The sequence below is a fragment of the Gossypium hirsutum genome, chromosome A13 (genome assembly GCF_007990345.1).
Source record: "Gossypium hirsutum isolate 1008001.06 chromosome A13, Gossypium_hirsutum_v2.1, whole genome shotgun sequence".
Lineage (NCBI taxonomy): Eukaryota > Viridiplantae > Streptophyta > Magnoliopsida > Malvales > Malvaceae > Gossypium > Gossypium hirsutum.
This window is the reverse complement of record NC_053436.1, coordinates 96,513,655-96,526,297: the sequence shown is the minus strand read 5'-3', so window position 1 is coordinate 96,526,297 and position 12,643 is coordinate 96,513,655. Positions and strand designations below refer to the sequence as shown.

At 31.7% G+C, this 12,643-nt stretch overlaps 1 non-coding gene across 1 annotated transcript; it reads right to left on the bottom strand.

Moving 5' to 3' along the window:
- Nucleotides 1–6,512: 6,512 nt before the first annotated feature.
- On the bottom strand, nucleotides 6,513–11,955 carry LOC107895280 (COP1-interacting protein 7). The gene is made up of 9 exons (XR_005907434.1): nucleotides 11,503–11,955; nucleotides 11,245–11,421; nucleotides 11,010–11,139; nucleotides 10,639–10,838; nucleotides 10,387–10,539; nucleotides 9,854–10,095; nucleotides 8,956–9,779; nucleotides 8,140–8,892; nucleotides 6,513–7,972 (listed from the first exon to the last, which is right to left on the bottom strand). It is a non-coding gene; the product is annotated as a COP1-interacting protein 7 (transcript).
- Between the last annotated feature and the right edge of the window lie 688 nt (nucleotides 11,956–12,643).

Here is a 12,643-nt window from a genome sequence, read left to right as displayed (position 1 = left end):
TCAAGTTATGTACGTGGCAAGTACACAAAATGTTTAGAAATTAATAAATGTGTTTTAAAGTAAATATTTCATGTTAGATTTGAATTGATATATTTAATGTCTAAATAGAGAATTGGGTTAATGAAAAGACTCGACTAATACAATATTAAAGTTTATAAATCAATTTAGAATTCGAGAAATGTTTTGAGGATGTATGATGAAATTAATTTAAATTGTAGTATGTTAAGGTGGAAAGTTGAGTTTACTATAATTCAGTCAAATTTGTTCATGATAATTAAGTTTTAACTTTGTCATATTAATTTTGGGTTTTAGGTTTTAGACTTTGTTTTTAAGTTGATTTTATGGCTCTTGGACCTTGTCTTTCATAAATAAATTTAAGAAAGTAAAAATTAATAGATAAATGGTTGTATATTAAGGGCATGGACATGGTTGGAAAGAGAAGGGATGGGCTTAGAGTTGAGGCATTGAAAGCCCAATAATATAATGCGGTTTTTGGCAGAAAGAGAACACCTAAATCTAATATGCCTGCCAACTGTTCGTCTTTAATCCTCACACATGTTTTCCAGCCCACTACTGTTCAGTGAATGTGACATCTTGTACCCTCTTTTGGGACCATTTTATTTACTTTGCCTCGCCATCTCTTTTAATTCTGCTACCATATCATCTTTATAGTATTAAAATTCTATTTAAAATATTTCAAGATATGTATATATTTTTATCATATACAATGACATATTTTAATTATTCTATAGTCTAATCATATTATATCTAATATTTTTAAAAAAAAAAATTCTTCTCTTTTATGGTAGGCTAAGATGAAGAAATTAGGTGGAAGTTTATGATAGATTGATGGGATACAAACACTAAAGAAGTATGAAATGTCATTATCTATGCTTGTCGTGATAACTTTTTTCTTTTAAACATTATTTTCAAGAGATATATATAATTTATTATATTTTATTTTAGATATGCACAATCAATAAATATTAAGTGTAGTAGTGAGGAACATTACATTCTAATAGAAGAATAAAATTTAAATTTTAGATATGATATTACTAAAAGGAACGGTCACAAACCCCAAAATATAAATCATATAACGAATATAAAAAGATAAAAAAAAATTATATAGACATTCATCCTATTAATTCAAACTTCAAATTTATTAAACCTCGTGTTTTAAAAACAATCAATAAAACATTAGAACTAAAATTATAATAAATTGATTTGTATATAACTTCACATTTCTTGAACTTTTTAGCTTTTAATGGCAATAATCAATTTAAGTTCATATTTTAATTCGTAATTTCATCAAACAGCCCCCCAAAAAATATAAATAGTCAAAACACATATTAAAATTTCAACTTGAATCCGCAAATCATGCATTCCAATTGTTTTCTTCTTTTAATTTCATGAAGAATGGAATTGACTTTTTGAAACCTAATGAATTCAACCACTTGGAAATTAAAAATCAAAGATAATTCATTAACAAAATGATAATACAAGGTTATCAATACTCTACAAATTATAACTCTGATTATTTAAAATAAAAGAATAAAAATACTCTATGAATTTCATCCTTCTCTCTATATATATATATATTTTAAAATTCAAACAAAATTTTAACCTTTAATTTCTATTAAATAAGTTCTAAACATTTAATTTGAATTGAGATAAATTTCCATATTTAATTTATAAATTTATATTTAGGGTTAGTATTATTAATATATAAAATACCTCTATAAAACACTTGTCAACCCCTACTTTTTATTGTTCATTAATAGTATATCAAATAATTTCCCTCATATTTATGCATTGCTCGTGAATCAAATGGTGAATTTATATTTTTAAAAAACTTTTATTTGGTCGAACTAAATATTACTCTCTAAGCTCTTAACATAAGTCAATATTTCATCGAATTTATTTATTTTTATTTGGTGAAATTAAATTATCTTCCATATCAATTTTATAATTCATAAAAAATAATTCTTTTTAGGTCTGTGATGGTTTCTTTCAACAATATATTTTTCTCTAAAATTTGAACTTGAATCATTTCTCTTCATCGGATTTATTTAGTATAAATTAAAATAAAACTTAATTAAGTAAGATAGAACTATGAAGAGTTTAAATGGGGGAGGATTATCCAATAAATTTTAATACACATTTGGAATAAATTTGATTTTAGGTTACCTAAATCACATTTATTTAACTTGGGGGAAAATTGAAAAGAGTGTTTTTTTTTTTCAAAGTATCCAGCCAAAAAAGGTATAATTACAACTCATTCTTGCACATGAATTATGACGACTTGTGCATCATTTTTATATTAATTTACCAAAAAGTAGAAAGAAGGAAGAATCCCAGAAGCTATAAGAGAGAAATAAATAAAATAAAATAGGTGGATTCAGCCTAAATCCACCTCATATTTTGAGACAAATATGAAGCTAATAATTATTTATGGGAAAAAAATGTATTGAAATTAATGAGAAAGGAAAAGCATGCATGGGGCTGGTTTTCTTTTTGTTCATTTAATGAAGAATGATTTAATTGCATATGCAAAGTATATAATGTGAATTTCAACCATAAGCACAGATTTTTACCTAAATTCTATCAAAGTTAAATCCATTGAGACATTAATATTGGGTATAATCAAATATATTTGTAGCATTACATATTAATAAATGAATGGAAAATTGAGTTAAGAATCAATACATGCCCTTTTTTTTTTTTGTAATGTATGTTCCCACCATTATCAATCAATTAAATGATTAATAAGTTATAAATTCTAGTAGATGCAGACATAGCATGTGTCTTGATTCTCAACAGCCTGTTTAAGCTTTAAAATGGATTCCATTTTCATCTCTTAAATAAACATTAAAATTATTATTATTTCAATATATAACATGCTTTAGCATCTAATTAAAATTATTAAAATCTCACACTCAATATTTGGTGTCTTTCAATAATAATGTAGCAATCAGCATGTCAAATAATTTTAGATTTGATACCAAAACTTTTACAATACTTTCTATATCTTATGTTAGTATTTTACCATGGTTGAAAATGGAAAATAACTTGAAGCGTCATTCTTGAAAGCCCCAGATCATTACAACTGTGCTTCCAAATATAGTTGCAAGGATCAGAATCCAAAAGCTGGGAAAATGAATAGTCTTATATTTCAAATCAATAATAGGGACGAATTTCTTTCGATTCAAATCTTTTTATCTTTTAAATATATCATTTGTGAAATCAGAAATTTGTTTTGGGTCGAAATTAAATTATATATTTTTTATAATAGTAAAAATATAATTTTGTCATTTTAATATCTTATATCTTTATATTTTTTTAAAAATTAAATAAAAAATTTATCATTTTTAAAGGGTTAAAGTGTAATTTTACCATTATTAGTTTAAAATTTTATAAATTATAAAAGGCCTAAATAAAAAAATTTCTATATTAGGAGGGACTGAGGCCCTTGCCAGCCCTTGGTATGAATCCTAGCTTTTTAAATTGAAAATCAATATATTTTCAAAGTAGTAGTTTGAGAATAAAGAAAGAATGGTAGATATTAAGTCCGAATCTCTAATTTAGTGAATGCCACATTTTAAGAGTTTGTTGCATGAGTAATATAACTTAAACTCTGGGTTTAGAGTTTTATGCAAATTAATCTATGGTAATTAAAAGTATATTAGTTTGGAGTTGTTTTGATATTTTGACATTATTCATGTCTATTTTATGATTTATATTTAAGGTTTGTGATTGTCCCAAGCACGAAGTAAGAGTTGAAGTCCAGATTTAAGTTTTCTTTGACAAAGTCATCATCCTTTGGTCGTCTTTGAATTATGATCCCATGACCATACATCTTTGTGTTATGTGGATTTGTGTGAAAACTTTTGACAAATCTAGAACAATCAAATTTGTGTCTTGTAGTAAAATGACAAACAATTGGTGGACAGTTATGGCATGCCTTGAAGATACTAGCTAGGATGCCAGAATTCAATGGTTGGAGAGTGAAAACAGAAAGACGTAAAATTTCATCGACGATGATCTCTCTGACTAAATGGTCTTTCGAATACAAGTTTTTGCTGTCTGCCTAAATCCATGAAGCTTTCTTGGTAGTTGTATAATGGCTGAAACAGATACAACATGGTACCGCAATATCAGGGATGTGTGACTGCGTGATATCAATAAGGTGTAATCAAGTTGAGATGAAATGCTCAACCTTGTTTAAAACATAACCTCACTCAGGGTGTCTTTAAAATGGGCCTGTAAGGTATAATTTGATACTAAATGGGCCTTGAATTTGCCTTCCGATTTGCTTCTTTACAAATGCATAGCTCTCCTATTGAATTTGGTGCAATAGGAAAAAAGGGTTAAAATATGTTATCTTTCTACTTTTATTTTGAAAATTTAATTTTTTTTTATTTTTAAAATTTTAAAATTTCGGTCAAACTGTTAATATTTTTTTGTTAAATTATGATTAATTACTAAAGAGATTAAAGTACTTTGGAGGTTGGGGCTTTACGGTTAAAAGCGCTTATCGAATGATGAAAAGAAACACATGGAATGAGCAAGATTTTAGGTGGAAGACCGTTTGGAAATATCAAGGACCACACTAAGTCTGATTCTTTTTATGGTTAGTATGTAAGGAACAGTTGCTCACTAATCTTGAGCGTACTCAAAAAAAGGTATTGGACAAAGTGAGGTTTGCCCAGTATACCAGCATGACACAGGAGACATTTTGCATGCCCTTAAGGATTGTCCGGTGGCTAAAGAAGTTTGGAGGCATATAGTGTTAGGAGATCCCCAAACCCAATTCTTCTCTGTTAGTCTCTTAGAATAGATCAAGACAAATTTAGAAAATTTTGGATGGTTACCGAGGTCTGAGGTATTTTGACCAATGCTTTTTGGTTTGATTGCCTAGTGTATATGAAAAAATAAGAATCTCTTCGCATTTTAAGGATTGTCCTAGAGCTTTTTAAAAACTATTAGAGTGTCAATAAGTTGGACAAAACAATATAGTGCAATTAATAATTTGGGCATTCTTTGGAGGTAATAGTTTAGAATTTTAATGTGTTTTAGGATATTATTGGAATGTTAGGGAGTTTGAGTGTTTGTTATATTTTAGGTTTGTTTTTTTACACACAAAAAAAATGAGGTTTTGTATTATAGAAATTGAATCAAATTAGTCCATCTATTATTAAATAGATTAATCTAGTCATATGCTATTAAAGAGAATCAAATAAGTCTAAATTGTAAATGAGTTAACATTTATTGTATAAAACTCATCTTGAATTTTTTTTTCAATTGTAGTCCAATTCTTAACAAAAATTTTTATTTGCAAAACTATAAAAATTTTGAAAATATTAATTCTATTAAACAGTAAATACTAACTTAATTCTAATTTGATTTTTTTATTCTTTTTAATACTATAAAAATTAAGTCGATCTATTGAATCGTAAAGAGACTAATTTGATTGAATCCCTAAAATGAGGAACTCTCAAATAAAGTCTTTTATAGTATATTGATTTTAGGGAATGTAATCTTTTAATCCTCGGTGAGTTTCACATTGTGGTCGTTGTTGCTACTCTTTTTGGATAAATAATCACTGTGGAATGCTGCAACTTTGATAACTCGATGAGGATGAGTTGATGGTGTTGGAAGACGGTTGATCAGTGAGTTAACTCAGAGTGAGTCAAAAACAAGTGGGAAGAAAGGGTTATATGGGTAGAAGAGAGGGTTTTTTACCCACATAATATAAAAATAAAACAAAATATCAAAATAGGTTGTTTCAAAAGCTAAATACCAAAATGGTACATTTGACTTGGTGGAGGGTGGTGCATAAGCGGCACCACCCTAAATTTCTAACCCAAAATAATAAAAAAATAAAAAATAATGATTTAAAAGATTTAGGAACCTGTTATGCAAATTTTTTATTTTTAAATGGCTGCTGAAAAGGAAGGGCAAGGGTGCTGCCAGTGTGGCGATACCAATTTTTAAATTTGGATAATTGCCTTTTAAGCTCTCCTTATTTATTATTATTTTTTTTCCTCCTCAACTCACTATATTGTGTTTAAACAAACCATTAACTTATTATACATTTTTTTTTAAATTTTTTCTCATCTTATTATTCGAATTTAGAATGATATGTTTTTATGCATTAGGATAGTAAATGCTTGCCTATTCTATCCTCTTTCTTTTCAATTTTCTTCCCTATCAAACATGCCCAAAATTATTTTTTTCCTACTGTTCTACTCTTTCTTTCTCTCCTACTTTTCTGTTCAACTAAGCACACTCAAAATCAACTTTTGATTTTTAGTTTAGTGGAGGTGGCTTCAGGTAATTTTCCTTTGTTGTTCTCTTATTTTGTTTCATCCATAGGAAGATGAGTGAAGGGAAAGATAGTGTAGCAGCATGACTTATAATCTTAAAATTCGTATGTATAGTATAAAGTTATTCAAATCAGTATGTAGAGGAGCAAAGCAGAAAGTAAAAAGTAAAATTAAAGATCTTCGTATGAAACATAAAATCAAAGATTTGGATAACAATTACTAATGGTTCAAACAAATGGACCAAATTTATATACAAATTTGTATACAAAGGCAAAACCAAACCAAAAAAAAAAAAAGTGTTTCAATCTGACAACATGATATATCAAACAAAGACAAATTAAGTTATGAATCTTTTCTCATTTTTCTTTCCAAATTTCATGAATCCTTGAATGGCTCCGACATCAATGGCCTTATTGGTACCTTCTACCTGAAGCTTTATAACACTATCTAAGTTCGACTTTTCATTTTTGTTGAAATATTTCTGTCCAAAGCATATCTTGAGCATACTATCTTTCAAAGATCCTCCAAACAAATGAGAAAATATTTGAAAATTTTAACATACCTGTATTGGACGTATTTTGTCATCCAACACTCAAATCAAAATCCAAGTGGCATAACTTATAGAACCAAGAACCTGAAGCAGAAGCATTATGGGATGGCAAGCACACATCAAACTGCTTGCAAGAATTAACTATGGCTATGAAATCAGTTTTAAGTAGTAGAGTTTCTAGTTCTTTTTCCAAAGAAAAGGAGCTTTCTAAACCTTTTGGATGCTTTGGGAGAGTTTTCACCATTGTTCCATTTCTTCCTGGAGTGAACTGAAGGTTCCATCTCTATTGCTTCATTTGGTGGTGGTGTTGAGATCTCTATTTCAGCAATCACCCTACCTGACGTATCTTTTCCATCCACCTCGCTGTTTGTTCTGACATTTACAGTTGAAAACTAACCAGTCTTGTCAGGCGATGGTGGTATGGGATCAACTGTAATCATCTCAGGAACATCTTCATCAAAATCTTTTGCTTTTAAATGATCTGATTGCAGTGGCTTATTATCCTCAGTAAGCATATTTGCATTGGAGTTTTTTTGACTCTGATGGTGTGTTTCTTTGAGGAATTTCACATTCTTCAGGTTTCATTATTTAAGTAGTGCTCTGCAACTCTTGAATGTCTTTGAAATCATCAACAATGGCAGTTTGTTGAGTAGCTTCAGATTCGAATGTAATCTCTTCTGAGCCCTTTTCTTGTGGATCTTTGTCACAGGAAAGTACTTTCTTTGTGCCACTTTTCTGATCTGAAGCTTTTACTTTGTTTGTGCTTGATTTAACCTTCTGAGATCCAGTTGTCGATGAACTGTTTTCCTTCGATGCAGACTTTTTCGGTTGGTTTGATTTCAATTCGGTTGATAAGACCTTTGAAGTGTTCCGAGCAGTCGCAAGGTGTTCTATAGTGGAACTTCTTAGAGCTGGCTTTGGTAATTTCTTTGTGTCCTGGTTCAGGGGTTGATTCTTCAAAGAAGTTGTTGAAGTTTTAGTTCCAATGGAGTTTTTCCTGGAAGTAACTGTGTTAAGACCCTTAGCTGCACTTCTCTCAGCAATCCTCCTGGCGCTGAATATGTAATTCCTCGATTCTGTTCCGAATCTCCTCTTTCTATTCGAAAAAAGACAAGACCGAGGACATGAAATCAGAAACATGTTAATGGACACACAATTGGAAGTTTTCATATGTTAAGACCATGAAAAATGACACAGGAAATGTATTAAAATTTTTAGCCACATTGAGCATTGCAGTTTAGAGCCTAAAGGGTTGATAAATACCTGATCAAATTTGGATTTCTGGACTACAGTTCTGGTTCCGGCTGGCGTTTTCCTGATCTTTGATGCCATGTCTGATTTGCTCTTGACTACTGATCTGTTCAGAACTCTAGATCGAGATTCTTTATTCGAAAGTTTTCCTTCGGAACTTCTATTTTTTCTACCATTAGTATCCTTGTCATCAGCACTGGTTGTTTCAACATCCGAATGTTCCCTATTCACTTTAGCAGATAACATGTTCATTTCATAGTCGATTTCATGAGTCCGAGAAGAGATGGCATTTACCTCAGATGAATCACGTCCAAGCATCATGTAAAGGTCATCTGGTTCATATGAAATAGAAGCAGCCTTTGGAACACTTTCTGCATTGTCATTTTTGGTAGCTTCAATTTCGGCAACCATGCCTATTCCGATCCGTAACCGAGAATCATGTTGATCTTCTCCTAATGATGGACCTTGAATCATTAAAGAATCATCAATGAGAGCATCTTTCTTGTTTTTCTCAGTGTCGGAACATCCTGCCGCTAATGAAGAAGCATTATCACCGTTGAACATTTTGAGGCCTATGATCTCATTCTGGTTTGCTGATTTATCCAGTTGGTTGTTCATAAACCATTCTCCTTCTTTTCGACTTCTGGTCATTGTAGATTCTGTGGCGAAATCCGATATATCAGTTCGAGAACTGATCCGAGAACCATTGCCTTGTAGCATCACCAATTCCTCATTTGTGTCATCTCTTCTCTTAGCAACTGGTCCCTAGAATTCATTAGTTCTGAAGTTTATGCCTCGAGTTTCACCCTCATAGCCGCTATCCATCTATGTGGCCAGAAAGGGATCACTAAATACTGCAGGCTGATTTCTTACTGTCTCGGAGTTCGGATTAAATACAGATGACCTCCCGATTCCATTCTCAGAACCATTGCCTGCAAAATATTTACCTTTCAACCTTGCAGGCTCGGAAGAATCCAAATCCTTTTCCTGCAACAGAAGGTTTTGGAAAGCATCCCAGGGATTGCTTGCAGTGGCAGCCATAGTTTCATGCTCATCATCATATGAAACAGTGTTTCGATGCTTGTTTCGATCGTGTTGCTTATGATGTCACGAGGGAGATTTATGTTGTTTCTCCAATGATTCAACAGCCTCCTCCACTTGCGGTTTAAGATAATCTCCATCAATGAACTCATCCTCATGTGAAGTCTCTTCAGAGTCACTGTCCTTTCCCCCATTCCTCTCGGAAGAAATGTAATTAATGTTACAGATAACTACCTTTCTTGAGGCTTTCTTTCCGTGCTTTTTCTTTCGAACCTGTTCTTCTGGTTCACTCTCGGAGCTTGAATCACTAGGCTCAGTCGATTCATCTTGCTTTGAAGTTTCATCTGCCTTACTACGTGAAGATTTTTTCTTGTTCCTAGAAGATGATTTATGACTTCTATGATCCTCTGGTTCCCAACCACGCGCAAGACTTGAATCCTCTACATTCGGAGGCCAATGCATATTCGTCGAATAATATGGAGGCACAGCATGCATCCCAGGGAAAAAGTAACCTTGATATGGAGACATTTGTTGAAATCCAGGACCCTAAAAATTGTGCATGAATTGAGGAGCATGGGGTGGCCATGGCATCTGTACTTGAGCTTTCTCATCTGTGGAAGATGTTAAAGATTTCAGAACATGTACAGTTATATGGGACCTGAGAAATTCGGAGATCCATCCTTACCTGGGTTAATATCTGAACTCCCAGCATCAGATGCATCAGCTGAACCGTTTTGCTTCGTGCTAGACAAACTCATCATAAGATTTTGATTTGGATCATTTTCTTCCCCCGCAAGTACGATCCCGGATGTTCCAAGGTAAGACAAGTCCGGTCTTGGACATGCTTGCATTGCTGCTACTTCAGCCATCCAAAGCCTATTTTCATTCTTTCTCTTGCACAACTCCATGAAATTCAAGCAAACTTCCCTGACACATAAAATGAAATAGACTATATTTCCGAATATCGAAGATAAATGGTCCTTTATTTTTGATGTATAACATTAAACTCACACACACATACATGAACAATGATTTAATGTTTGAATGAAAAAAACCAAATGGCATAATGTAATGTAAAAAATTGCATACAATCTGCAGTAAGACAAAGCTTTCATGGCCTCAAGTAATGCTGCAATTTTCAAACCGAAACTCCAGTAAACTCCCATCATTTATAGAAATGCAGACCTAACTCCTAGCTGATGGAAATCATTCGTTTACCTTAACCGTGAAGCACCGAAAGCATCAGCAAAAGATAGGAGATCTTCGATATGATCGGGTTCATAACCGGCAACCAAGGAATGAGCATAAGCGATTGCTTGTTCTTTAGAAAGTACTTTCTTCCTAGTTTCGAGAACTCGTTGAAGTCGAACCCTGCAGGTTTAACCCCAGGTGAGCAATGGCTGCATAGTAATGACAGAAATGTAAAATCAGAGCTAATACGAATAAATTGCAAAGAAGAAAGTAATTTACTTTTGAATTTTCTTCTTGAACAGCGTCCCCAGTTCCATTGAATTCACCATTTGACTGAACGAAGCATGAAGAACACATGAATTAAGATTGTGAGATATCAAGGGAAGGAAACCAAACAAATGTTTTAGCAGATCAGACACAACATGCCCTTGATGAAGAAAATGTTTTCTGGAAATTCCCGGAAATAACTGATTCAGTTCCTGTCAGTTCCAGATTGGATGAATCATGAGTAACATAATTGATAATACTATAACAAGATTGAACTCTAAAACATAGAACTCAATAAAACTAATGAACTTCATAAACCAAAATCCACCACAACATCAACAGATCTTCATAAAATGAAAAGAACAAGTTCAGACAAAACATACCATTGTCTCTGTGGCACCAGCTGCATTTGCTGCTTCATTTGATTGAATTGAATTCTCAATCTGCTCAATTTCTCTCTCCACTGTCACAAATCTCTCAAGAACTTCCGGTGTGCTAACAAACCTCACAAACCTGTTAAAACCCAAGTTTTAGTTCAGTTGGTTGAAAGACAGACACCCTTAGAAAGAGACACTCAATAAAATTAAGATTCGAATCTCGATATCCGTAACATTTTACCTTTGCAGAGTGGCTTTAGTGAACCAAAAAGGAGTTAAGCCAACTGGACGAAGAGTTATAGAGTAGCCTCCTTTTGATATTTGATCTTTAGCAGTTTTGAGATGTGAAATGAAGGGATCTAATAATCCAGGTTCCAATTTCTCACTCTCTTTTCCAGCAAAAATCACCAGTTCACATCTTCAATTTCAGATAAACCAAATAAGATGAAATGACACAATGAAAGAACCTCAATTCACACGAAAAAAAGAAAAAAGATACCTGGTTTTAGTTGGAGTGAGTTGGAACAAAACATAATCAAGACGTGTCCTCAAGTCCATAATTTTAAGACAAGACAAAGAAACAAACACTGAGTCTTCATAAAATGAGTTCATGATCCATTGATGGAACTTGTAACAGCAACATGTTGTGTTATGCTAAAAAGCTTTAGAAACTCATGGGGTTTTTCAGGTGATTTATTTGCACTATAGAAGTTGGCAAGGATTTTCTTTTTCATTGGATGTTGTGCTATTTCATCTTTTGCAGGGTATTTAGTACTTTGGTTTGTGTTTGGCTTGAAAGAATGTTACAAACTATAGACACTAAAAACCAAACGTTTAAACATTTAAGAGAAAAAAAGAAAAAAAGAAAAAAAGGAAAGGAAAATGGCAGTTTGCCAGCAAAGAGTTGATGAAAAGGCATAAAGCTTTGTCACATGGGAAAGTTATGAAGATCAGAAGGAAAACGAGATTTTATGATATTTTAATGGAAGTTGGATCCCATTTACCGACAGTATTGTTTCCATTTTGTATTTTATATATAAAAGTTTTGATATGAGAAGATGAATTCCATTGTGTCTGGTTCTGATTTTGCAAAGTTATTAGTTGAGAAGTCAGTTCTTGACTTTCTTTTCTTCTTTCTTGCTGTTTTATAATCTTGTTTTTCAAGGAATATACATTATGGTCAAATATGCAATTTTGTGACCATTGCTTATAAAAAGTTGAAATAAAAATTAAATTTAGTTTTATTTGAAATAATAAAATTAGTTTATAAATGTAGTATATAGAAATATAACAAATAATACTATTCTCTACTTTGTAAAATAAAAATATTTTAATATAATACTACTCTCAAAATAATATTTTATATGATATGATTAATAAGCATAATTTAAATCCTATCCTATTCTCTTAGAATAGAATCATGGGAGTAATGGGTATCTGCTTTCTTTAGAAACATCTTTTTAGATAGCATTATCATTATATATATCAATAATGGTATGAGAACCTATTTTACGAAAAGTCTCACAATGAGTCTAATTAGGGTTCATAATTAATTAATTATCACCAATGTGGCTTTCTATAATTGTAGTATTGCAAAAAGAAAAAAAAATTGCAATCAGAATTACTGCCAAATTTTGATA